Source organism: Pristiophorus japonicus, chromosome 14 (genome assembly GCF_044704955.1).
Source record: "Pristiophorus japonicus isolate sPriJap1 chromosome 14, sPriJap1.hap1, whole genome shotgun sequence".
Taxonomy (NCBI): domain Eukaryota; kingdom Metazoa; phylum Chordata; class Chondrichthyes; family Pristiophoridae; genus Pristiophorus; species Pristiophorus japonicus.
Window position 1 is genome coordinate 83,223,572 of NC_091990.1, and position 25,149 is coordinate 83,248,720.

Below are 25,149 nucleotides of genomic sequence, written 5' to 3' on the forward strand. Positions count from 1 at the left end.
GACTACAGATGGCAAAAGATATATTCAACAACATTATGTGCCCAAGGTAAGACATGCCAAACTGATGAGGAGGACCAGACCTTACACCCCCCGCACTTACAGGGAAAAGCGGTCTTACCTCAACTTGTCCGATAACACCTGCATTAAGAGACTGCGCTTCCACAAGGCGGTTATCAGTGAGATATGCCAGCTCATCGGGGGAGATCTGCAGCCTGCCAGCACCATCAGGACTGCACCGTCCGTCGAAGTCAAGGTCACCACGGCACTTTCGTTCTACGCGTCAGGTTCCTTTCAGGCCTCAGCTGGTGACAATTACACTATATCTCAGCATGCAACACATTGCTGCATTAGACAGGTCACTGAAGCCCTTTACACAAGCAGGATGGACTTTCCCCATGACCAGGGAGGCTCAGACTGAGAAGGCTTTAAGATTCTACTGAATTGCTAACTTCCTCAAGGTGCAGGGAGCAATAGACTGTACGCACATCGCGATGCACGCACCTTTTCAGGATGCAGAGGTTTATAGGAACTGCAAGAGATTCCACTCCCTGAGTGTGCAACTCGTTGTCGACCACCAGCAAAGTATTATGGCAGTGAATGCCAAATTTCCGGGCAGCATCCATGACGCTCACATCCCGCGTGACAGCGCTGTATCTGACATGTTTACCAGTCAGCCACAAGGTCAATGCTGGATGCTTGGTGACAAAGGATATGGCCTTGCCACCTGGCTGATGAGCCCCCTGCGTGACACCCACACCGAAGCCGAGAAGGGATACGAGAGCCACAGAGCCACTCACAATATTATCAAGAAAACCATTGGCGTGCTTAAGCAGCGCTTTAGATGCCTGGACTACTCAGGAGGAGAGCTCCAAGACCACCCTGAGCAGGTAACTCAATTTGTGTTGGTGTGCTCCATGCTGCACAACTTGGCTGTCAGGAGGGGACAAGAATTGCCAGAAGGGACTGACGGTCCACCTCAGGAGAGATCGGAAGAGGAGGATAAGGAGGTGGATGCTGACCTCGGGCCAGACAATCAGGCTGACGATGAAACCATGCCCCCACCCTCCTCTAGACCACAGGAAAGGGCCCGTGGTGGCTACATAGCTGCAAGACTCTTACGTCAGCAGCTCATAAATAAGCGCTTTGCTTGAAAGAACGTTGTTGTTATTTACAAAACTGCAACACTGCTGGATGTGTATAACCTTGGTGACAGTTAAACTTTAAGTTAATTCAAGTTAAGTGTAATTATACCCTTTCATGTTAAGGAATCACCAGTGTGTAACGGTGCAGCTATCTGAGACAATACACAACAAGATTATGTGAAATAAAAAACATTTAATCTAACCATTTGTGTGATATCATCATTATAAAAACAACCCCGCCCCATCCCCACTTCACCCCACAACAAATTTATCACATTTACATCAATCGATTGGTCACCATTTCCAGCAACACAGAACACAATTGCAAACCAGCAAGGTAGCCCCCTCACCCCTTCCCCCGACCCTCCCACCAAAATAGCACAAACAACATAAAAATAAGCCCAAGATAACACCTGCGGCCATGCACCTCACTTTCCTTCCACACCCCTGCTTCTCCTCCCGACCTCTACCCCTTCCCAGTCCCCTCCTGATTCCAAGCCGCCTGGCTGAGGAGGTCCTCAGGCGCTGCTTCATTGAGGGGGATGACGGCAGAACCGCTGCTTGGACGAATACGGGAGAGGATGGTCCCGAGGTGGGAACGTGCTCCGAGCCAGAAGCAAGATCTTCTTACTGGCTCTCATGTGTCATTGGCAATGGTGATATGGCACCTTGGGGTGTAGTGCCGTGCTCCGGGACCACTGGGCGACCTCGACCACCAGTGTTCCTGGCTATCAGCTCCAGGGCCTCCGCCATCCGCGGCACGTACTCCGTCATGGTGGCGGACATGCTGGCCAGCTGGAGGGATACGCCCCCGATTGTCTGTTGGATCTGCTGACCTATATCAACACTCCTCCTGGACAAGTGCAGCATGCCCCGCTCAGATCTGCCGCTTGTGGAGCAGATCTGCCGTGTCGAACCAACCTCCGCTTGGTCAACGCCATCCAGGAGACACCTGGGGTGCCCTTGACAAGGTGCTTGGTTCCGGTATCTCCACAGTGGATGTGGGACTGGCCGCAGGAGCACTAGATGTCATCAGTGTCGAATGGATTATGGAGGTTGGGGTTGCAGGCTCCTCAAAGTCGGTACTGTCATCCTTTGAGAAGGGAACCAGCAGATGCACGGGCGAGAATCGGTGCTCCTCAGCACCTGATGGAGGAGAGTCAAGCGAGTCCGTCCCCATGCCCCAACCTTCTGGGCTCGATGGTCTTGCATGGGGCCGTGCTGCTGGCTGAGCTGCAAAACACAAATGAGGTTATTAGAGGAGAAGGAGGTGCTGGGGTCACAAGGTGTGTCCCACGCTACACAGAGCATATGCACGAAAAAAGCAACACCGCTATCAAGATCATCAGAGACCACATTTCATGACCATCACCAAATTCTGCATTGCAATGATTCTCATGAGGATATCATTATTGAGAGAAGAATTTTATGATTCATCTAGCATATAATATTGGTTGGAAATGAGTGGGTGTGGCATCTATTGACATTACATCACGCAATGGTGGATACTTTACTCACATATCATCACCTCAGGCTCTGCTGCTGTTTGTGTGGCCGACCGGACGTGGATCCCCACTAGTTCCAGCACCTGCTCCTCGATTTCGGTGAGGTTGATGATGACTGGTGGCCCTCCACCCGTTCGCCTCTGCTCGGCCCAATTCCTCGAAAGCTTCTTCTGTAAAAGGTAACAACAGCATGACATGGCATGAGATCATTGCATGATATAATTGCTGGGTACTGTCACAGGGACTGATACAACACATAACCGACAGATGTAATCATGATTATAATGAAAATTATCATTCTTTACCTAAAGACAACACCGTGAACGCAGGCTTTGAGTACAACCTTCCCAGTATAAGTGTAAGGCATTACATCTGATTTTAATCACTCATTACACTTACAATTCCAATTATATAAATATATAAGTACATGTAAATAAATGTAATACTTACTCTGGCGGATCCGACAAGGTCGTTCCATCGCTTGCGGCATTGGTTGCCCTCACTCACCTCGTTGGTCGCCAACTAGACCACCTCGGCTATGTCGGCCCATATCTTCTGGTAGGCCTTTGGGGTGTGCTTTCCACACTTCCCTGGGTCAATTGACCCCAGCATGACTCGACTTCCTGCATGAGGGAGGCATTTGCCTCGTCCAAGAACCTCCTTGCTCTTTTGTGTCCTCCCAATTGTTCCTCTCCCAGCTCACTGCTTTCGCCAGCGACCTCAGTCTCCACAGCGTGCTGGGTCGCCTCCTCCATCCCGTGCATGTTAAATATTTTTCCACAAAAACTCAGTGCCAACTACCTTCTTTGTGCTTAGTGGGCTTTTTGCTGCTGGTGAATCTCCCTCCTGCCTCCCACAACAGCCAAAGAAGCACACACCACACCCACACACGCTTTCAGTCCCTCTTTGCTCCCTCTTTCTCTGTCTCCTCTTATGCGAATGTAATGATGACCCCTGACCTCCTGAACCGTGGGAAACGAGCGTTGCCATGCCATTGCTTTGGTCGGCGACACTTTATGGCAGAAGGTCAAAAAAATGTAACGCCAACTCCCATTTCAGATCGCCCACGGTAACACCCATTTTCAGAAACGCAAAGTTAAGGTTTTGAAAATGGGCGATACACCAGTGATCTCAAAACCCATTTTTGCCGCCCAGACTGAAAATAACGCCCATTTTTGGCCGATCTGCACAAAAGTGGAAAGTCTAGCCCATCAGGTTTTAAAACTAATAATATTTGTATGACCCACCAAACGCTTGCTTCATCGTCAACAGAGATGGCTAGGTTGTTGCACGCGTACTGACATCATGATTTCCATGGCGTTCGCCGGCATGGCGTAACGTTTTTGCGCCCTTAAAAAAGGACCACTGAATTTCACACCAGGAGTGACCAGCACCCAGCGTCACTCCCAACTGCCTAACTCCCAGTTAACATCTAACACCGGTGTTATCAACAGGTGTTAACAACCGAATTTCGATCCCATTGTGCATTTCTGAGACATGGCTAGATGAAAATTATGGCACAGAAATTCACCTAAAGAGCTACACGGGTTTCAGAAAGAATAGGGTAGGTTAAAGGGGAGGTGGGGTTGCTATTTTTATCAGTGAGAATCTAACAGCTAGAAGGAGACTTGATATTGCCTCATCAGGTACAGCTGAAGCTATGTGGGTTCAAGTGGACCCAACTCTCGGGCAGCGATTAATTATCGGAAATTGTTATAGGCCCCCGGGTCAGACACTTGAACGTGGTGAGTTATTATGGAAACAGATCACTAAAGCTTTTAATATAAAAAGCCACCTTTGTCTGGTGGGTGATTTTAATTTTCCTGGCATTCAGTGGCACGATGGTTGTGCTAGGAAGTACAGCTGAAAAGTTTATTGAAAATATACAAGACTGTTTCCTGACTCAACATGTTAATGAAGCAACTAAGGATAACCATATATTGGGTCTGGTGTTTAGTAGTGAGTATAACCTCGTATCAGGCCTCTATGTGGGGGAACACCTGGGCAACAATGACCACAACATTATACGATTCCAATTGGCTAGTAAAAATAAACGTAATGAAAACCTTCTCCCGCACCTGGGTCCCAACCCCACCGCTAGTTTTGTCCACGCTCCAATCGGCTACCTGGACCCAAGTGACGTCGATCTGAGGCCCAGAGATCGAGACCGGTGGGGAGCGACGATCGGAGGTGGTGTGGAGCAGAGGTCGGGACCGGCGATCAGAGGTGATTGTACAGCAGCGGTCGGGACTGGGAGGGAGCGCCGATCGGAGGCGGTGTGAAGCGGAGGTCAGGACCGACGGCAATCGGAGGCAGCGTGGAGCAGAGGTCAGGACCGTTGGGAAACAGCAATCAGAGGCAGCATGGAGCAGAGGTTGGGAATGGCAGGGAGTGCCGATTGGAAGCGGCGAGCAACGGAGGAACAACGAAGTTGGAGCCCAGGTGTGGCAAGGTCGGGACCTAGGAGTGGCAAGGTCGGGACCCAGGAACAGAGCGAGATCGGGGCCCAGTAGCGGCAAGGTCGGGGCCCAGGAGAAGCAAGGTTGTGACACAGGAGTGGTGGGGTCGAGGTCCAGGAGCGGCGAGGTAAGGGGCCAGGAGCGAGCTGGAGTCAGTGGCAAGATCGAGGCCCAGGAATGCCGCAGAGTGTATCAATGAGGTGGTCAAGGCCCAGGGAAGGTGCAGCATGGGCCAGCAGCGAGACTGTGAGGCCCACACTACATCTTATGAATCCCATAGGAGTATGTGTGTGTACTAGGCCTGTGCAGCGAAGCTTGGTCTCCAGTCATCTTGGATCCCCTTGCCACTGGACCAAGACCTTGCTCTGCCAAGCCCATCTGGTGGCTGGTTTGCAACGGCCATCCCATGTTAAAATAATTCACGCACAGGCATCTTCCACCCTTCAGAATGAAGTTCGGCACCTGGAACTTCAGGTCCCTCATGGAAACACCTGAGAGCTCATTTTTTGGTGTGGATGCAGGTCATCCTCGACCCCAAGGGATTGCCTAATACAATACAAATACAATACTGAGAACCTGCAACTCATACCGGATTTCAGAAGAGCAACTTCTCCAAAATGGCAGATGATTTGGAACGGGTAAATTGGCCAACCCTCCTCGGTGGTGTTGAGACCGATGTTGAGTATAAATGTAAAGTTTTCAAGAACAAGATAAAAAATGTGGAAAACAAATATGTACCCAAAATCAAAAGAGGGGAAAGTGGTAAGAAAAAGCCAAGGTGACTGACTGGCTCTATACAAAAACAAATAAGGTGTAAACAGAAATGTTTCTATAAATTAAAAACATTTAATACCAAAATAAACAGGGTTGAATACAAGCTAAACTAAAGAAAACAAAGGCTGCTATTAGATCAGCAAAATGGCTGATGGAAAAAAGGATTGCAGACAACTGTGGCAGTGATGGGAATATGAAGAGTCAGAGAACTGACAAAGACTGCATTGGGCCACTGAAGAGTGTTCAAGGATAGGTTACAAAGGACTCACTAAGTATGGTGAAAATATTAAATGAGTACTTTGCATCTGTTTTCATCCTTGAAGATGATGCTCGAATCTTAGAATCGAATAATGCTAGTTTTGTTATAGAACAAATTCAGAACTTGAAAATAGATAGAGCAGTCGGGCTGTATGATATAGAAACATAGAAACATAGAAACATAGAAAATAGGTGCAGGAGTAGGCCATTCGGCCCTTCTAGCCTGCACCGCCATTCAATGAGTTCATGGCTGAACATTCAACTTCAGTACCCCATTCCTGCTTTCTCGCCATACCCCTTGATCCCCCTAGCAGTAAGGACCTCATCTAACTCCTTTTTGAATATATTTAGTGAATTGGCCTCAACAACTTTCTGTGGTAGAGAATTCCACAGGTTCACCACTCTCTGGGTGAAGAAGTTCCTCCGCATCTCGGTCCTAAATGGCTTACCCCTTATCCTAAGACTGTGACCCCTGGTTCTGGACTTCCCCAACATTGGGAACATTCTTCCTGCATCTAACCTGTCTAACCCTGTCAGAATTTTATATGTTTCTATGAGGTCCCCTCTCATTCTTCTGAACTCCAGTGAATACAAGCCCAGTTGATCCAGTCTTTCTTGATAGGTCAGTCCCGCCATCCCGGGAATCAGTCTGGTGAACCTTCGCTGCACTCCCTCAATAGCAAGAATGTCCTTCCTCAGGTTAGGAGACCAAAACTGTACACAATACTCCAGGTGTGGCCTCACCAATGCCCTGTACAACTGTAGCAACACCTCCCTGCCCCTGTACTCAAATCCCCTTGCTATGAAGGCCAACATGCCATTTGCTTTCTTAACCGCCTGCTGCACCTGCATGCCAACCTTCAATGACTGATGTACCATGACACCCAGGTCTCTTTGCACCTCCCCTTTTCCTAATCTGTCACCATTCAGATAATAGTCTGTCTCTCTGTTTTTACCACCAAAGTGGATAACCTCACATTTATCCACATTATACTTCATCTGCCATGCATTTGCCCACTCACCCAACCTATCCAAGTCGCTCTGCAGCCTCACAGCATCCTCCTCGCAGCTCACACTGCCACCCAACTTAGTGTCATCTGCAAATTTGGAGATACTACATTTAATCCCCTCATCTAAATCATTAATGTACAGTGTAAACAGCTGGGGCCCCAGCACAGAACCTTGCGGTACCCCACTAGTCACTGCCTGCCATTCTGAAAAGTACCCATTTACTCCTACTCTTTGCTTCCTGTCTGACAACCAGTTCTCAATCCATGTCAGTACACTACCCCCAATCCCATGTGCTCTAACTTTGCACATCAATCTCTTGTGTGGGACCTTGTCGAACGCCTTCTGAAAGTCCAAATATACCACATCAACTGGTTCTCCCTTATCCACTCTACTGGAAACATCCTCAAAAAATTCCAGAAGATTTGTCAAGCATGATTTCCCTTTCACAAATCCATGCTGACTTGGACCTATCATGTCACCTCTTTCCAAATGCACTGCTATGACATCCTTAATAATTGATTCCATCATTTTACCCACTACCGATGTCAGGCTGACCGGTCTATAATTCCCTGTTTTCTCTCTCCCTCCTTTTTTAAAAAGTGGGGTTACATTGGCTACCCTCCACTCCATAGGAACTGATCCAGAGTCAATGGAATGTTGGAAAATGACTGTCAACGCATCCACTATTTCCAAGGCCACCTCCTTAAGTACTCTGGGATGCAGTCCATCAGGCCCTGGGGATTTATCGGCCTTCAATCCCATCAATTTCCCCAACACAATTTCCCGGCTAATAAGGATTTCCCTCAGTTCCTCCTCCTTACTAGACCCCCCGACCCCTTTTATAACCGGAAGGTTGTTCGTGTCCTCCTTCGTGAATACCGAACCAAAGTACTTGTTCAATTGGTCCGCCATTTCTTTGTTCCCCGTTATGACTTCCCCTGATTCTGACTGCAGGGGACCTACATTTGTCTTTACTAACCTTTTTCTCTTTACATATCTATAGAAACTTTTGCAATCCGTCTTAATGTTCCCTGCAAGCTTCTTCTCATACTCCATTTTCCCTGCCCTAATCAAACCCTTTGTCCTCCTCTGCTGAGTTCTAAATTTCTCCCAGTCCCCAGGTTCGCTGCTATTTCTGGCCAATTTGTATGCCACTTCCTTGGCTTTAATACTATCCCTGATTTCCCTTGATAGCCACGGTTGAGCCACCTTCCCTTTTTTATTTCTATGCCAGACAGGAATGTACAATTGTTGTAGTTCATCCATGCGGTCTCTAAATGTCTGCCATTGCCCATCCACAGTCAACCCCTTAAGTATCATTCGCCAATCCATCTCAGCCAATTCACGCCTCATACCTTCAAAGTTAGCCTTCTTTAAGTTCTGGACCATGGTCTCTGAATTAACTGTTTCATTCTCCATCCTAATGCAGAATTCCACCATATTATGGTCACTCTTCCCCAAGGGGCCTCGCACAACGAGATTGCTAATTAATCCTTTCTCATTACATAACACCCAGTCTAAGATGGCCTCCCCCCTAGTTGGTTCCTCGACATATTGGTCTAAAAAACCATCCCTTATGCACTCCAGAAAATCCTCCTCCACCGTATTGCTTCCAGTTTGGTTAGCCCAATCTATGTGCATATTAAAGTCACCCATTATAACTGCTGCACCTTTATTGCACGCACCCCTAATTTCCTGTTTGATGCCCTCCCCAACATCACTACTACTGTTTGGAGGTCTGTACACAACTCCCACTAACGTTTTTTGCCCTTTGGTGTTCTGCAGCTCTACCCATATAGATTCCACATCATCCAAGCTAATGTCCTTCCTAACTATTGCCTTAATCTCCTCCTTAACCAGCAATGCTACCCCACCTCCTTTTCCTTTTATTCTATCCTTCCTGAATGTTGAATACCCCTGGATGTTGAGTTCCCAGCCCTGCTCATCCTGGAGCCACGTCTCCGTAATCCCAATCATATCATATTTGTTAACATCTATTTGCACAGTTAATTCATCCACCTTATTGCGGATACTCCTTGCATTAAGACACAAAGCCTTTAGGCTTGTTTTTTTAACACCCTCTGTCCTTTTAGAATTTTGCTGTACAATGGCCCTTTTTGTTCTTTGCCTTGGGTTTCTCTGCCCTCCACTTTTCCTCATCTCCTTTCTGTCTTTTGTTTTTGCCTCCTTTTTGTTTCCCTCTATCTCCCTGCATTGGTTCCCATCCCCCTGCCATATTAGTTTAACTCCTCCCCAACAGCACTAGCAAACACTCCCCCGAGGACATTGATATCCATCCGAGGGTCTTCCGGGAGATGGGACATGTGATGTGCAAGCCCCTGGCCTGTATTTTTAATAGCTCACTGCGCTCTGGAATGGTTCCTATCATGTATGTAACCTTTATGTAACAACACTGCAATACTGTATATACGTAAGAAATGCACACCTTGAACACAGGGGGTGAACTTGTGGGAGACACTCCTCACCTGGTCACCCAGGTATATAAAGGGAGGTCCCATGCAGGGTCATCACTTCTGGGTCCTGTGAATAAAGGTTCAGGTCATAGAGTGACCTTGTCCATAGAATGTACCTCGTGTGGATTTGTGGTATTGTGTAAGGACTTTACATTGGTGAGGAGAAACGGGACCCACGAGAGTAACCACCGGTAGCACAGATGAACGGTACTGTGTTGGTGAGGACTGGGACAATTTCATTGAAGCTCCAGCAGAGTTTTGTCACGAAGGACTGGCTGGGAGACGCAGCGGTCGACAAGCGAAGGGCTCATCTGCTGACCAGCTGTGGACCGAAGACTTACGCGTTCATGAAAGACCTGCTAGCACCCGAGAAGCCAGCAGACAAAACCTTTGAAGAGTTCAGCAAACTAATCGGTGAGCGCCTCAAACTGGCGAGCAGCGTACACATAGCCCAACACAGATCCTATACACGTCAGGAAGGACAGAGCATACCGGATTTCGTTGCGGACCTCCGGCGCTTGGCCAGCCTCTGTAAGTTCACAGACGCCTGCAGGGGGGAGATGCTAAGGGATTTCTTTATTGAGGGCATCGGTCATGCTGGGATTTTCTGAAAGCTAATTGAGACCAAGGACTTGACCTTGGAAGCGGCGGCATTGATGGCTCAGACTTTTATGGCGGGGGTGGAGGAAACTACGATAATATACGCATGCAATTCTGCCTCCAATGTGGCGATGGATCAGGGAGTCAATATCATTAACGCGACACAGAGCCCCGCAGGCAGGCAACGGCAGTTCGAGACACCCCAGGCAGCAATAGACCCAAGAGTAAGTCTCCAACAGAGACAATGGCAGGCTGAATGGACATTTATGCCCCCGCAGTGGTCAATGCAGCCCAGGATGGGGCCATTGCAGTCAAAGGGACAATCAGTGAGGAATGCCTTGCAACAGCTCTTTTGTTCACAACAATGGAAATCTCAGTTCATGCTGGAGGTGTGGGGGCAGACATGCTGCCAGGACTTGCAGGTTTCAACAGTTCGTCTGCAGAAATTGTAATCTCAGTGGCCATTTAGCCAGAATGTGCAGAAAGCCTGTAACCAGGCTAATATACAAGACAGATGAACCAGATGAGGGGTCTGCAAGGCAGGATCACGCTTGGGGCAAATCAATGGACGCTGAAGTTCAGTGGGTTCATGTGGCAAACATTCACAGCTCATATACCAAAACGCCACGTATGATGATGAAAGTTCTATTAAACAGCATCCCTGTACGCATGGACACGGGGGCCAGCCAGTCACTTATGAGTGTTCAACAATTCGAAAAGCTGTGGCCACTCACAGCCAGCAGACCCAAACTAGAATGCATTGAGACGCAATTACGGACGTACACCAAAGAAATAATTCCAGTGCTAGGCAGTGCAATGTTGGCGGTCATACATAATGGATCGGTGAACCGGCTGCCACTCTGGATTGTCCTGGGCAATGGTCCCACACTGTTAGGGAGGAGCTGGTTAGCTGAGATGAACTGGAAATGGGGGGATGAGCACGCCATGTCATCTATGAGTGAAGTTCATGCTCACACGTCCTACAGCAATTTGAGTCACTATTTCAATCTGGCATCAGGACGTTCAAAGGTACCAAAATAGTGATACGTATCACCCCGGACACCAGACCGGTGCACCACAAAGCCATATGTGATGCGGGAGAAAATTGAGAGCGATTTGGACCGATTGCTGAGAGAGGGCATCATCTCGCCCATTGAATTCAGCGACTGGGCAAGCCCCATCGTTCCTGTCCTAAAAGCGGATGGTTCGGTCAGGATCTGTGGCGACTACAAGGCCACTATCAACCGGGTGTCCCTACAAGACCAATACCCGCTCCCGAGAGCGGAGGACCTTTTTGCCATGCTGACAGGCGGTAAGCTGTTCACCAAGTTGGACCTCACTTCAGCCTACATGACCCAAGAACTGGCCGACAAACCTAAACTGCTGACCACCAACACCACACACAAGGGACTGTTTGTTTACAACAGGTTTACGTTTGGCATTCGATCAGCGGCCGCGATTTTTCAAAGAAACATGGAAAGCCTGCTCAAATCCATTCCTGGAACAATTGTATTTCAGGATGACATCCTCATCACGGGTCGTGACACCGAAGAACACCTCCACAACCTGGAGGCGGTGCTACGCTACCGAATCCAAAACGGAGGCGATTCGACGAACGCCCAGGCCCTGCAACACATCGGAGTTGCGTTCATTTCTGGGACTTTTGAAATATTTCGAGAACTTTCTGCCGAACTTAAGCACATGGTTGGAGCCACTACACGTGCTCCTGCGTAAGGGTTGTGATTGATTTTGGGGGGACTGTCAGGAATGGGCTTTTATTTGGGCGCGAAACCTACTTTGTTCAAATAAGTTATTGACCCTGTACGACCCCCGTAAGAAATTGGTTCTGACATGTGATGCATCGTCCTATGGGGTTGGGTGCGTGTTGCGGCAGGGTAACGCTGAGGGCCAACTACAACCTGTGGCTTATGCCTCCAGGTCGCTCTCTCAAGCTGAACGGGGATATGGCATGGTTGAGAAAGAAGCACTCGCATGTGTCTATGAGGTGAAAAAGATGCATGAGTACCTTTTTGGCAGGAGGTTCGAATTAGAAACGGACCACAAGCCGTTAACATCCCTGCTGTCAGACAGCAAGGCCGTCAATGCCAATGCTTCAGCTCGCATACAGCGATAGGCTCTCACGCTCGCTGCGTATGACTACACCATCCGGCACTGGCCCGGCGCCGAAAATTGCGCTGATGCGCTCAGCAGGCCATATTGTCCGCATGCCAGACACGAGACTCCCAAAGCAAGTGCTCTACTCGGAACTCCTTCAAAGCAAACGAGCCAAAGGTGGGCAGAGGAAACATTACAATGACATCCTCAAAGCCTCTCTGATAAAGTGCAACATCTCCACTGACATCTGGGAGTCCCTGGCCAAAGACCGTCCAAAGTGAAGGAAGTGCATCAGGGAGAGCGCTGAGCACTCGAGTCTCATCGCCGAGAGCATGCAGAAATCAATCGCAGGCAGCGGAAAGAGTGTGCGGCAAACCTGTCGCATCCAACCTTTCCCTCAACAACTATCTGTCCCACCTGTGACAGGGACTGTGGTTCTCTTATTGGACTGTTCAGCCACCTAAGGACTCAAATTAAGAGTGGAAGCAATTCTTCCTCAATTCCGAGGGACTGCCTATGATGATAATGAGAAGAATGCACTTAACTTAAAGTAAACCGACATTGAAAGGTTTAAGTGGCTGTACTGTAACGGCAGTTTTGTAAATTGGCCAATGCCTCAAGGAACCGATGGGACTTTTTAAAACAAGCTGTCTGAGCTGAACTGAATGCAGACATGATTGATTGACTTAACAAATATGCTAACCAAGGAAGTAGCTGGAGTGATCAGACCACACAATGACATGTGTTTGTTTAAATGTAACTGACTGTCCAGTCCATTGAACTCCTGTGGTCAGGCTGTTAACAAGACTTGCAAATCAACATGACAGGTAACGACCATGGCTCCGCCGAGTCTGGATAGATTCTCTCATCCTTTGGAGATGTTAATATCAAAATTGTTGCTGGAGAAAAACCCATTTGCCAACCTTCAACCCGGGACTTTTCCCATCAAAACACCTTTGTGCGAAAATGGACTATTCTCTGACCCAGGATGCAGAAATGATCAAGCCAAGTACTCTATGGATTTGCAGAAACAGAGAAGATTAAGATGGTACAAACAAAAGGGGGAGGGGAGGGGGAGCGTCAATCATTAAACTTTATTATAAAAGGGGTGTTTTTAAGGACAAACTTCAGCAACTTGCAAGGGAACTTTGGACGGATTTGATCACTTTTGTTTTGTATCGAAGAACTCCAAGAGGCTGCGTACTGTGAGCTAAACTTAGTGTGACCATAGTCTTCTTAATAACAACTCCAGAGTGCCTAAACAACATGGCAGCCAACCTTTTACATTGACCGTGCACATGTGTGCAAGTGACCATTAGGACTCCAACCGTCATGCCCTCTGGTAGCAAGTATTACATAGTTACATACATAACATCACTCCCCCCAAAGTTTTTGGTACAAATTGAGGCGATCTGGAACCCTTCGCTCCCTGGTTGATCGTCTAAGTTCAAATCCTGGCGTGTGTGAGTTGGCCGGACCATTGCTGCACTGCACTGCGGCTGGTCTGACCGAACTATCAGGAACAGTGGGTTCATCCTCGTGATTGACAGCAAGGTCGACTGCTGGTTGGGTGTGTGTTGGTGGATTGTCGATGGTGATGTCCTCTTCAAGTCGTTCCTGGTTGTCAGTAAATCGCAATTTGGTCTGATCTAAATGCTTTCTGTACGTTTGGCCATTTAACAGTTTGATTATGAACACCCTATTCCCTTCCTTGGCCAAAACAGTGTCAGCAACCCACTTGGGACCATGACCATAATTAAAGACAAATACATGGTTTTGAGGCCTCTCTTCATTAACAATTCTGCCGGGGGAACTCCGGTGAGCGAGTGGGGTCACGTCCGGTAACTGAGCAGAATGCGAGACAAGCGGGTCTGCAGGGAGCCGTCTGTCACTTGTTTCATGCTCTGCTTGATTGATTGGACTGCCCGCTCTGCTTGACCATTAGATGCGGGCTTAAATGGAGCCATTGCGGGTCATAACCTCGAATTCCGAGCTGGTGAAATACGGTCCATTGTCACTGACAAGGACGTCGAGCAAGCCATGGGTGCGAACATGGCCCGGAGGCTTTCAATAGTGGCCTCGGATGTGCTGGATGACATGATTACGCATTCAATCCATTTTGAGTAAGCGACCACAACTACTAAAAACATCTTTCCTAGAAAGGGGCCGGCAAAATCTATGTGGATCCTGGACCACGGTTTGGAGGGCCATGACCACAGACTCAGTGGAGCCTCCCTTGGTTCGCTTCTCGGCCTTTTGGCTAAGATCATGCGTAACTGACCTGACCAGCCACCATGACCTCCGGGTGGTTTCTCCCTGGTCAGGAAGGTATATGCTTGCTTTTTTGGAAACAGGAGGTGGGTGGGGTGGCTTGACCCATCCACCTCCACGGAGGTGTGTGGGGTGGCTTGACCCATCCACCTCCATGGCACGAACCTGGTATTGCAGTACTTCCAGGAACGGTGCAGTGGCTCTAGGCCTTTTGGCTAAGAGCATTGGCGCAGAGTGATCCTTGGCATATGCAAGGTGACCTCTGGCGTTTGTGATTTGACAAAGAATTGGAACGATTGGCTACGAATTAAAAAAAAAAAATTTAAAAAAAAATTGCTCAGTTGCGAGCAAGTGTTGCACTGATGCGTGCATGATTCCAAGTCAGAGTCAATGCCGGGCCACCAAACATGCGACCTGGCAATTGCCTTCATCATGACAATGCTGGATGGGTACTGTGTAGGTTGCATATTAAAGTTTCCCTGCCTTTTTTTTGGCAAAACCACAGGATTACCCCATCAGAAACAATCCGACTGGATGGACGCTTCATCTTTGCGTTGGTGAAACGGCTTAATTTCATCTTGCATTTCCCCGGGAATGGCCAACCAGTTCCCACTTAGGACACAACTCTTTACTAATGATAGCACAGGATCCTGGCTGGTCCAGGTCCTGATCTGGCGAGCTGTGACGGGTGACCCCTCGCTCACAAAAGCATCCATGACCAGTAACAAGTCTGCGGCTGCGCCATTTCAACCCCAGTGGTGGGTAATGGTAGCCGGCTGAGAGCATCGGCAGTTTTCAGTGCCTGGTCTGTGGCGAATAACATAGCTATAAGCGGATAATGTTAGTGCCCATCTTTGGCTGCGGGTCAAAGCATTGGTATTTATACCATTGCTCTCTGAAAACAGTGAAATGAGTGGCTTGTGGTCAGTTTCAAGCTCAAACCGAAGTCCAAATAGGTATTGGTGCATTTTCTTAACCCCATATGCACATGCTAACGCCTCTTTCTCAACCATACTATAGGCTCTCTCAGCCTTAGACAGACTTCTAGACGCATATGCAACCGGTTGGAGGTTGCCCGATACATTGGCTTGCTGTAACACACAGCCGATCCCATACGATGAGGCGTCACAAGCTAGCACTAAGCGTTTACATGGGTCATAGTGTACAAGTAACTTATTTGAACATAGCAGGTTCCTGGCCTTCTCAAAGGCTGTGTCTTGAGATTTGCCCCAAACCCAGTCATCACCCTTAAGTAACAACATGTGCACAGGTTCTAACAACATGCTCAACCCAGGTAGAAAGTTACCAAAATAGTTGAGGAGTCCCAGTAACGAACGCAGCTACGTCACATTCTATGGTCTGGGTGCATTCTTGATGGCCTGTGTCTTTGAGTCCGTGGGCCTGATGCCATCTGCTGCAATCTTTCTCCCCCAAAATTCGACTTCTGGCACCAGAAAAACACACTTGGAGCATTTCAGCTTGAGTCCCACTCTGTCTCGGCGACTTTGAACCTCTTCTAGGTTGTGTAGATGTTTAATGGTGTCACGACCAGTGATCAGGATGTCGTCTTGAATCACAACGGTGCGCAGAACAGATTTCAGCAAACTCTCCATGTTTCTCTGGAAAATGGCTGCAGCTAAGTGAATCCGAAAGGGTACTTGTGGTATATAAACAGCCTTTTGTGTGTGTTGAATCTTTTCGAAGATTCAGCCAGCTCCTGTGTCAAGTAGGCAGAGATTAGGTGCAACTTGGTGAACGATTTCCCCCTCGCTAACTTTGCGAACAGGTCATCCGCCTTGGGCAGTAGGTATTGGTCCTGTAGTGAGACTTGGTTAATCGTTACCTTGTAGTCTCTGCAGATTCTGACCATGCCATCGCTTTTCAACACCGGAACAATTGGACTGGCCCACTCGTTGAACTCGACTGGCGATATGATTCCTTTGCATTGGAGTCTGTCCAGTTCGATCTCAATTTTCTCCCTCATCATGTATGGAACCGCCTTAGCCTTGTGATGGATGGGCCATGCATTGGGGCCGAGATGGATTTGTACCTTGGCGCCTGTGAAGTTGCCGATGCCTGGTTTGAATAGTGAGGGAAACTTGCTCAGCACTTGAGCACACGAGGCGTCATCGACTGAAGATAGTGCTTTGATGTCGTCCCAATTCCATCTAATCTTTTCTAGCCAGCTTCTGTCGAACAGCATTGGGCCATTGCCTGGAACAATCCACAGGTCATGCACAGCTCCATCATATGATACCTTCACTGTCGCACTTCCAATGACTGGTATGAGCTCTTTGGTGTAGGTACTGTAAGATTGCAAAATTCGTGGAACGACCCCCCCACTATTTGGACTCATTGAAAAGGAAATTCGATTTGGGACTATCAACCAGAAAGTTTGGGATCCTAAAATGCATATGGAAGAAACTACAAGTTTTAACCAAGTTTGGGATTTTAAAAGGCATGTTGGTCAATGAGGAAAAAGGCTGCAAAAATCAGGGGACAACTAGCCTCTAAAGAAGCCAGTCTTTGGGTATTGAAGCTGTCTGGGGTATTGAAGCTAAACAAATTGTCTGGACAATTGTGTAAACTCAAAAACCCTACTCTCCAGGAGACATTAACAAAGCAACAATCGACCCAGAGATAGCCAGTCATAGCTCGAAGCATGAAACCCATCCAGCGCATGCATAATGTTAATAGCCCATCCAGCCCACATGGAAAACCCAGGCCTAGGCAGACAACATAAATACCAACCTAATTTTTCCCAATCGAAAAACAAATTCAACAGATCGACACATCCGATACGAATTATCATTAACGAGCCCGCCAAAATATGACAAAGAATTACTAAGCCCGCCAAAATTAAGAAAATGAATCGGTGTTGGTTTGGCGCGCAGATTAGCACAGCTCCCAAAGTATAACTGAGGCCATGTTTTACGGGTTAAGGCAGTCTTCCAGACTGCTTACTACACAGCCTTCTATGCAGCCCTCTGAGCATCAACATCTTCAGCCTCGACGACATTCCTGGGCTACACTGCTCTGCTACCGAAGAAGAAGGAAGAACATCACCAAGGCAGAGAAAAACAGTTCCCAGTAACTTCGGACATCATCATCGCAACAGCAACTGACCACAGCCAACGTGGTAACATCAGACCACCGCGATCGACAAATTCTAAGAACAAAACTCCTTAAGAAGAAACCGAAGATTCGAAAGTTTCCACTCTACAATCTGTTCCTAGCTATCAACAGGTGAAACATTACCTAAAAGAACTTTAAAACCTACTGCTGACGGAAGAAAGTGGGTACTCACCCCATAAATCCAATACGCGCCCTACCGCATCAGCGGACATCACCCAACTGAAGACTACGCAGTAAGAAGTCTTCCACGACGTTCGGGGTATGGCAAGCAGAACCTACAGAGTCCAGCGAACCCCGAAACCGCGAACCACCGCTAACTGACTATAAGAGGATTGGTGAGCATTATCCCTGTTTGCCCTAGAGTTCAACCTAGTCAGAGTTAGAGATTGGGAGGTGGGATGTGTATTATTTTCTTTTGAACGTGTGATAAAGTGTTCCTTATTCTAGTAATTGTAAGTTTTGACATTGTACTTTCTTTTCCTTAATAAATCGAAGTTTCTTGCACCAAAACCAGTTGTCTCTTGCACTTTGTCACATCCCCAAATAAATCCAAAGTCTAGAACCCAGGGAGTGGGAGCGATTGAAACCACTCAGAAGGTCAGAAGTGAACCTGACCCCGAGACCACCCCCTACAGAACGCAGCTTTGTATTAATCGGGCTTGGTTTGGGCCTTTGTGCTTTATTGCCCCACAGTTTCTCAAAAGCCTTCTGGCTCATTATTGACTGACTCGCACCCATGTCCAACTCCATGGATACTGGAACTCCATTTAATTTGACTTTCAGCATTATAGGAGGGCGCTTGGTGGTGAAGGTATGTACCCCATACACTTCTTCCTCGGGTTGAGTTGCCTGTGCTGCGTGATCCGCGCCAGATCGATCATCTTCTGCCACGTGGTATGTCGTAGCACGTTTGCACATTCGCTGGAAATGCCCCATCGTTGCGCAGCCTTTGCACACGTAGTGCTTGAATCGACATTGATGGGCCCGATGTTTATCCCCGCAGCGCCAACGCGGTGCTAATGGAATCACATTCACCCCCGATGGCGGACTCTGAGTCATCACAGGTCTTGCAGCCGCAGATGTATAGGCCCTGCCATATGCAGTTTGGCCTGCTAGCAACATCATTTTATGCACAATACTTGCCGGTGAGCTTTGATGCTGAGAAGACATCTGTTTGGTGTTATCGTCCGTGCCATGCATGCTTGGGCGACCGTGATGGCCCTGCTCAGGTCTAGGATTTCAGCAGCCAGCAGCTTTCGAATAATTACCTCATGGCTGATGCCGAGCACATAAAAGTCCCACAGCATTTGCCCCAACGCAACTCCAAAATCGCAAGGTCCTGTGAGGCGTCTCAGGTCGGTGACATAATCCGCCATGTCCTGCCCCCGGAGCAATGGTGCGTGTAAAAACGATATCTGGCAATGAGGATACTCTCCTTCAGTTTGAGGTGGTCCTGAACCAGCATGCACAACTCTGTATGTTCCTTCTCCGTTGGTTTTGTCGGTGCGAGCAGATTCTTGATGAGGCCGTCTATTTTAGGTCCACAAACAGTGAGGAGAACCGCCCTGTGCTTGGTCACGTTAATGTCTCCTTCCAGCTCATTGGCCACGAAGTACTGGTCGAGACACTCAACAAAGGCGTCCCAATCATCACCCTCTACGACTCTCTCTAATATTCCAACGGCAGCCATGATTGCGTGAAGGTTCGTATTCTGTTACTCATCACCAGTTGTTGTGTGTAGAAGAACTCCACGAGGTTGAGTACTGTGAACTAAACTTAGTGTGCCCTTAGTCTTCTTTATTACAACTCCAGAGTGCCTAAACAACATGGCAGCCAACCTTTTATACTGTCCCTGCACGTGTGTGCAGGTAACCATTAGGACTCCAACAGTGCTCTCTGGTGGCAAGTATTACATAGTTACATACATAACAACTTTTCAGATGGAAACATGCTCCTCTGAATGATCGTCGGAGTGACTGATGTTTGAAGTTAAAGGAAGTTAAATGGAACAGTGTATGTGAGTACTGTTTGAAGTTAAAGAGAACAGGGAATTGGCGTTTGTTATCCATAGTACAATAAACAGGTAAATGAATACTGAGTTTTATTGAGTTGTGAGCCTTGACCATTTTACCCCAACCGGAAGGGTTCAGGTCAGATTCTGGAATTAAAGTATAAAAGGGAAGATGCGGGTTCACCTACTTATAGACGTCAGGAGGTGGTTCCTTTCCCAGAGACTAACAGGCCTCTAGAACAAGCTGCCATTTCCTATGGTGGATGCAGACTCGCTGAATTCCTTCAAGCAAAAGCTGGATTTGTTTCTGGCTATGGCAGAGATCACCTCTTACAGATGATAAGTACTGCAGGGAATTCAAAGCCAGAGTGATCTCCTGGACTAATTTCGATCACTTAGATGAGTCGGAGAGGAATTTCCCAGATTTTTTTTCCAAATTAGCCTGGGTTTTTAAAATCTGTTTTTTTTGCCTCTCCCAGGAGATCACATGGTTTCTGATGGGGTGGAGTGTATATGTTGTGATGCACAAGGTATCGCCATTGTGTGGGACAGGCTCGATGGACCAGATGGTCTTTACCCATTGTTTGTATGTTTGTAAGGTGTTGATCCAGCGTCAGAATAGTCCTGGCTGCTCCTAGTGCCTGTAATTGCCAGTTTTCTAACTCTTGCCTGGCTGCTGCTAGCTGCTCTTACGTTCCGCTCACTGCTGTATAAGTTCTAAGACTTCTCCATCTCTGGCCTCAGCCTCTTTTCCGAATTCCCAGCATTAGACACTGTAACACTGACACCTTTCTCTTTTTATCGCTTTATAGCCTTAACACCTTCAACCTCTTTAACCAGACACACTCCACTAAAGACTGCCGTGTCTCTCACCATCCTCCTGTCATTGTTTCCCGAACTATCCTGTAGGGCCCCACTTTAGACTCAATCCATTTATTAAGAAATGACCAAACCATGTCCGGAATATTCCCTGTACCTTCTTTTGCTAACTGGAGATCCTTTTAAATCACGATAACTAAGAGAATACTCACCTCTCGAACTGATGTGTGGGAAACACACCCTCAAACCTACTCCAACTTTAACGAAATTTGAAAAAGTCACATTAGGCCAACTTCAACTTAACAAATTTCACAAAATATCGCATTGGACCAACTCAGACAATGAAATTTGAATAAAAATCACATCAGATCAACTCTGACTAACAAAATTTGAAAATATCATGTCGGGGTCACAAAGATGTTGAACTGCTTTCCTGTTCTTTTTCATCTTGTTACTTTAAATGTCAGATTACACAAACAGACAGTTGTCGCAATGCAGGATCAGGACTCAATTGAAACCTCATACTATCCTGTAAGGTTCGAAAATCTACGGCTGCATTTTATTGGAACACCCTAAGGACAAAAAAACTAAAAGGAATCGTCATATACATTTTAAATGAATATTTTTGGCTAAGTCAAACCCTCAAACCAGGCAGGCTGGGAAACATGTGGGCGGATACAGACATTGTGGAGTCTGGCTCACAAGCGAGACAGAGGCATTGGCCAATGGGGGAAAAGTGCTTTCTGGCAGGCCAATTAGGGGTCGAGTCGGGCCTGAAGCGGGGAAATCCTCAACCAATGGGGCTACCCGGCCCAGTTTGAAAATATGACTCACCCATAATCAAATTATCAATGTGGACCATTATCTACCTAATTAATATGGACAATGGACAATAGCCCAGCCATCACTGTGGTAATTGACTCCCGGGACGTTACAATGGACCAACAGACGCTGAGGCACCAATGTGCACTGAAACAATACCCCGGTCCTCACACCTACATGTGACATCTTCTGATTACATTGTGGAGTCTGGCTCAAAAGCGAGACAGAGGCACTGGCCAATGGGGGAAAAGTGCATTCTGGCAGGCCAATCAGGGGTCAAGTCGGGCCTGAAGCGGGGAAATCCTCAACCAATAGGCACTACCCGGCCCAGTTTGAGTACAGTAGGAAAAGTAGCTGGAGGAGTAGAAATACAGAACCACAGACAAACAACAGAGAGAAAGCAGCTGGGGCAGTCGGAGAAGGAGTCGAGGAGCAGCAAGACAGTAACTGAGAGAAAACGGAGACAGACTGTTACCGGCTGTGAAACATACCATCGTATGGGCCCTGGACTCGACTTGTGTGCAGAATATACAACCCAACTACCGAGAGACCCAACATTGTCTCAAGAAGCCGAGCTGCACACCGAACAACGCTCCAAGGCCAACCAGCTGAACAACCGGAGACCAAAGTAACTGGGAGAGGCAACATTCACTCCAGCTACCCCGTAAACCAACCATCCTAAGGCTAAAAAGATAACTGTCAAAAGGGATCGTAAGTATTATCCTGGGGTTTTCTTTTCCCAACGTCAGCCTAGGTCAGTCAGGTAAAAAGGGGGGTGGTGGGGGTGGTGTTGGAACTGTCTTGTAAAGATAAAATTGTGTAAGGTTTTCGTTGTGTCCGTTTCTTCCCATAGATTTTCATAGTTTTTGATTGTGTGTCAGATATGTGTTTTAATGAGGTTTGACCTTGTTGGAAACTTATCGTGGTTAATAAATTGGATTTACCTGTTTTTTTGTTCCAAGTACCGCTTGTCCTTGAGTGTTTTGTTTTCCCTTGTGGAAGCTCATAATCCACCAAAATTCTGAGCTTAGAACCAGATAGGGGAGCTAGGGTGCTTCGCAACCGCCAGTTTAGTGGTCAGCGAGCCATAAACTGCTGCACTGTCCCTTGGAAGGGACAGAGAGGGCCAATACACCAACAGCCACCAAAGACCCCTGTAATTGGGCAGAGCAAAAACCCCCTACACTCATGGCGAGCCAGGTAGGAGCTCAGTGGGAGAATGAGCTTACAACCTCAGAGAAGGTGGTACTGGAAAATCTAAAATGTAGGAGAGAATCACGGACTATGTTTTCTCCAAGGTCAATTTTGCCAAAACATGGGTTCAGAACCTGACCAGGGCACCACGTCCAGCGGACACGGCAGCCCAGTGGACAGAAGGGCCTACACATAACAAAAAGGTAGAAAAGGCAATTTGGCTGATATATTTAACTAGGCAGGTTCGGGAGTTAGACCTCCAGGTAGGAAAATTACAGGAGGAATTAAAAGATGCTGTTATAACCTCAGCAGCCAGGGGGGCGGCGGGTACTAAGGTCACAGAAGAGCTAATAGAGGAAAGGAATAGAAGGGCACAGTTAGAGGAAATGTTCCGCAACAATCAGGAGTACCTGCAGAGTCAGGTTACGGTGTCACGGGCTACGGAACAGAAGTACAGGGAGCAAAGCACAGCTTCTGCCCAGCAGGTCCCAGAGCTTCAGGTCCAATTAAGGGATCTGCGCACAGCCTATAAAGTTAACACCGAAATAAGCCATGAGAAGGCAGATCATGCGCCCTGCCATAAGCGAATCCAATCCCTTCTCCAGGCTCTGTCCCAGGTAATGGGGGCAGTCTGTCTGTTGGGGCCCAGGGAGGCAACCAACGATCCAGGGTATTGGGGAATGGAAGAGGATCCGGCGGCAGAGGACAGTCGACCGCCTCCTGAGGCGCCGGCAGTGTGTCCGGCAGGCCTTACGGAGGATCAGAGGGTGCAGCCCAAGAAACCCACAGGGCATGGGATCGGCCAGGTAGAGCCGGTCCAGCCAAAGGGGTATGGGACACCCGCAGAAAGGGTCGAGTCTGCAGATTTAAATTCAAGGCAGTTGAGGCTGAGGAAAGCGGGGAGCCAGTGGTGGTGTCTGCCGCGGGACTGATGTGCCCGGCTGTGCAGAGGAAGTACGGTCCCCCACAAGGTGCACAACCCCAAGGACCGCTGGACAGCGAGTTTATCATTCCGCATTCAGTTGCTGCATTAAAGGCCATGGTGTCACATATCCCAAAGCTCACTAGGCTGGGAGATCCGTATGCTCACTTCCTGGAGATAGCGCAGGCAGTGGACATGAACACATGCGATAACGCGGAAGCAGTTAAAGTGCTCCTTTTTTCCATTGATGGGAAGATCTACCAGGCTCTTCCCCCAGATTGTCACGGGGGACAAAGCACCCTTGCAGCATTACAAAGGGGTATCCTAGAGGCCATGGGAGTCCCTTTGAAAGGATAGCAAAAACACGCCAATTAGTAGGGGAGACCCCACAGATATATGTGGAATGGTTATGGCTGGTCTACAGCACAGCATGTAGGGGCCGGCTTGTCAGAAACAACCTTACAGCGGACCAAAGGGAAGCATGGTTTCGCACCATAATTGCGAACAGCCTGCCCAATGTCAGGGAAAGGGCAGATCTTGGTTCACCCCGGGAGATCCCAATCTCACCGAAGCCATCATGATAGGCAGACTGGCTACCACACAGCGGCGGGATGGGGAGGAAGAGGGGAAGTCAGAGAAAACAGTAAAAGGCCGGGTGCATGCGGTGCAACCCAACCAAACCCCCAGGAGAGAGTGGTATGAGGAGGGTGGACATCCTCCCGATAGAAGGGGGTTGTGTTACGGGTGCGGTAAGCCTGGCCACTACCGCAGCAACTGCAGGGCCAACCCCTACCGCGTGAAAGAAGTAAAAACATCCACGGAGGTGAAACCGGGTAATGAGAAAGTGGGTGCCATAACAGTGTTTGAAACCACTGTAGAAACCCTCAGGCAGCTGCTGACAGGTTCCAGCCGCATCAATGTAGCGTTGGGTAGAGAGATCCCCACAGCTCCCATACGGCAGGAACTATGACTAGCACCCACCAAGCCTGCCGACCTGTGTCCGCTGGACTATGACTCGTGGGAAAGACCGTGGGTAAAAATGGAGGTGGAGGGGAACCAGGGAACTTACTTGTTGGACACGGGGGCTTCAAGCACCCTTGTCCACACAGAGGACTCGGCATCCTCGCCCCTGTCCAGCGGTGTGCGCTACGAGCTGGTCGGCTTCACGGGGGACGAAAGAAGAGGGTATTTTTCGATCCCACTGACCCTTAAGTTGGGAGCACTGACCACCAAATGGAAGTGTGCCCTAATAAGGTGGGAGCAGGCTAACGAAGGTATATTGAGGGCAGACTTCATTATAGCCCACCAGATCCTGGTGGATCTGCGAAATCACTGCTTATGGGGAACAGTGGACCCAGGTACAAACAACGAGGTGATGCTTATAGAAAGAATACAAGACAAAGGGGCTCTGTGTACTGTGAAGCCAAAAGGGGGTTATGACTTAGAGCTTCTGGTCAGGAACACCCCGGCAGAGTACAGGACCTATGTGCGAGCCAGTCTCGCAGCATTTGCCACCCACAAACATGACTGTGGGAGAGTCACCAGAGTAGAGGTCAGGATAGATGGGGATCCCATGTCCCGACCTCAGAGGCAATATAACTTCCCAAGAGAGGCAGAAGCCGACTTGGAAGTGGCAC

At 48.2% G+C, this 25,149-nt stretch overlaps 1 protein-coding gene and 1 non-coding gene across 10 annotated transcripts in view; one reads left to right on the top strand and one right to left on the bottom strand.

Moving 5' to 3' along the window:
• The window catches only part of LOC139279957 (low choriolytic enzyme-like), a 630,591-nt gene that overhangs the window by 428,151 nt on the left and 177,291 nt on the right, over positions 1–25,149 (bottom strand). The window lies entirely within an intron of this gene.
• LOC139280350 (U2 spliceosomal RNA) lies at positions 14,579–14,770 on the top strand. The gene has a single exon (XR_011596658.1). It is a non-coding gene; the product is annotated as a U2 spliceosomal RNA (small nuclear RNA).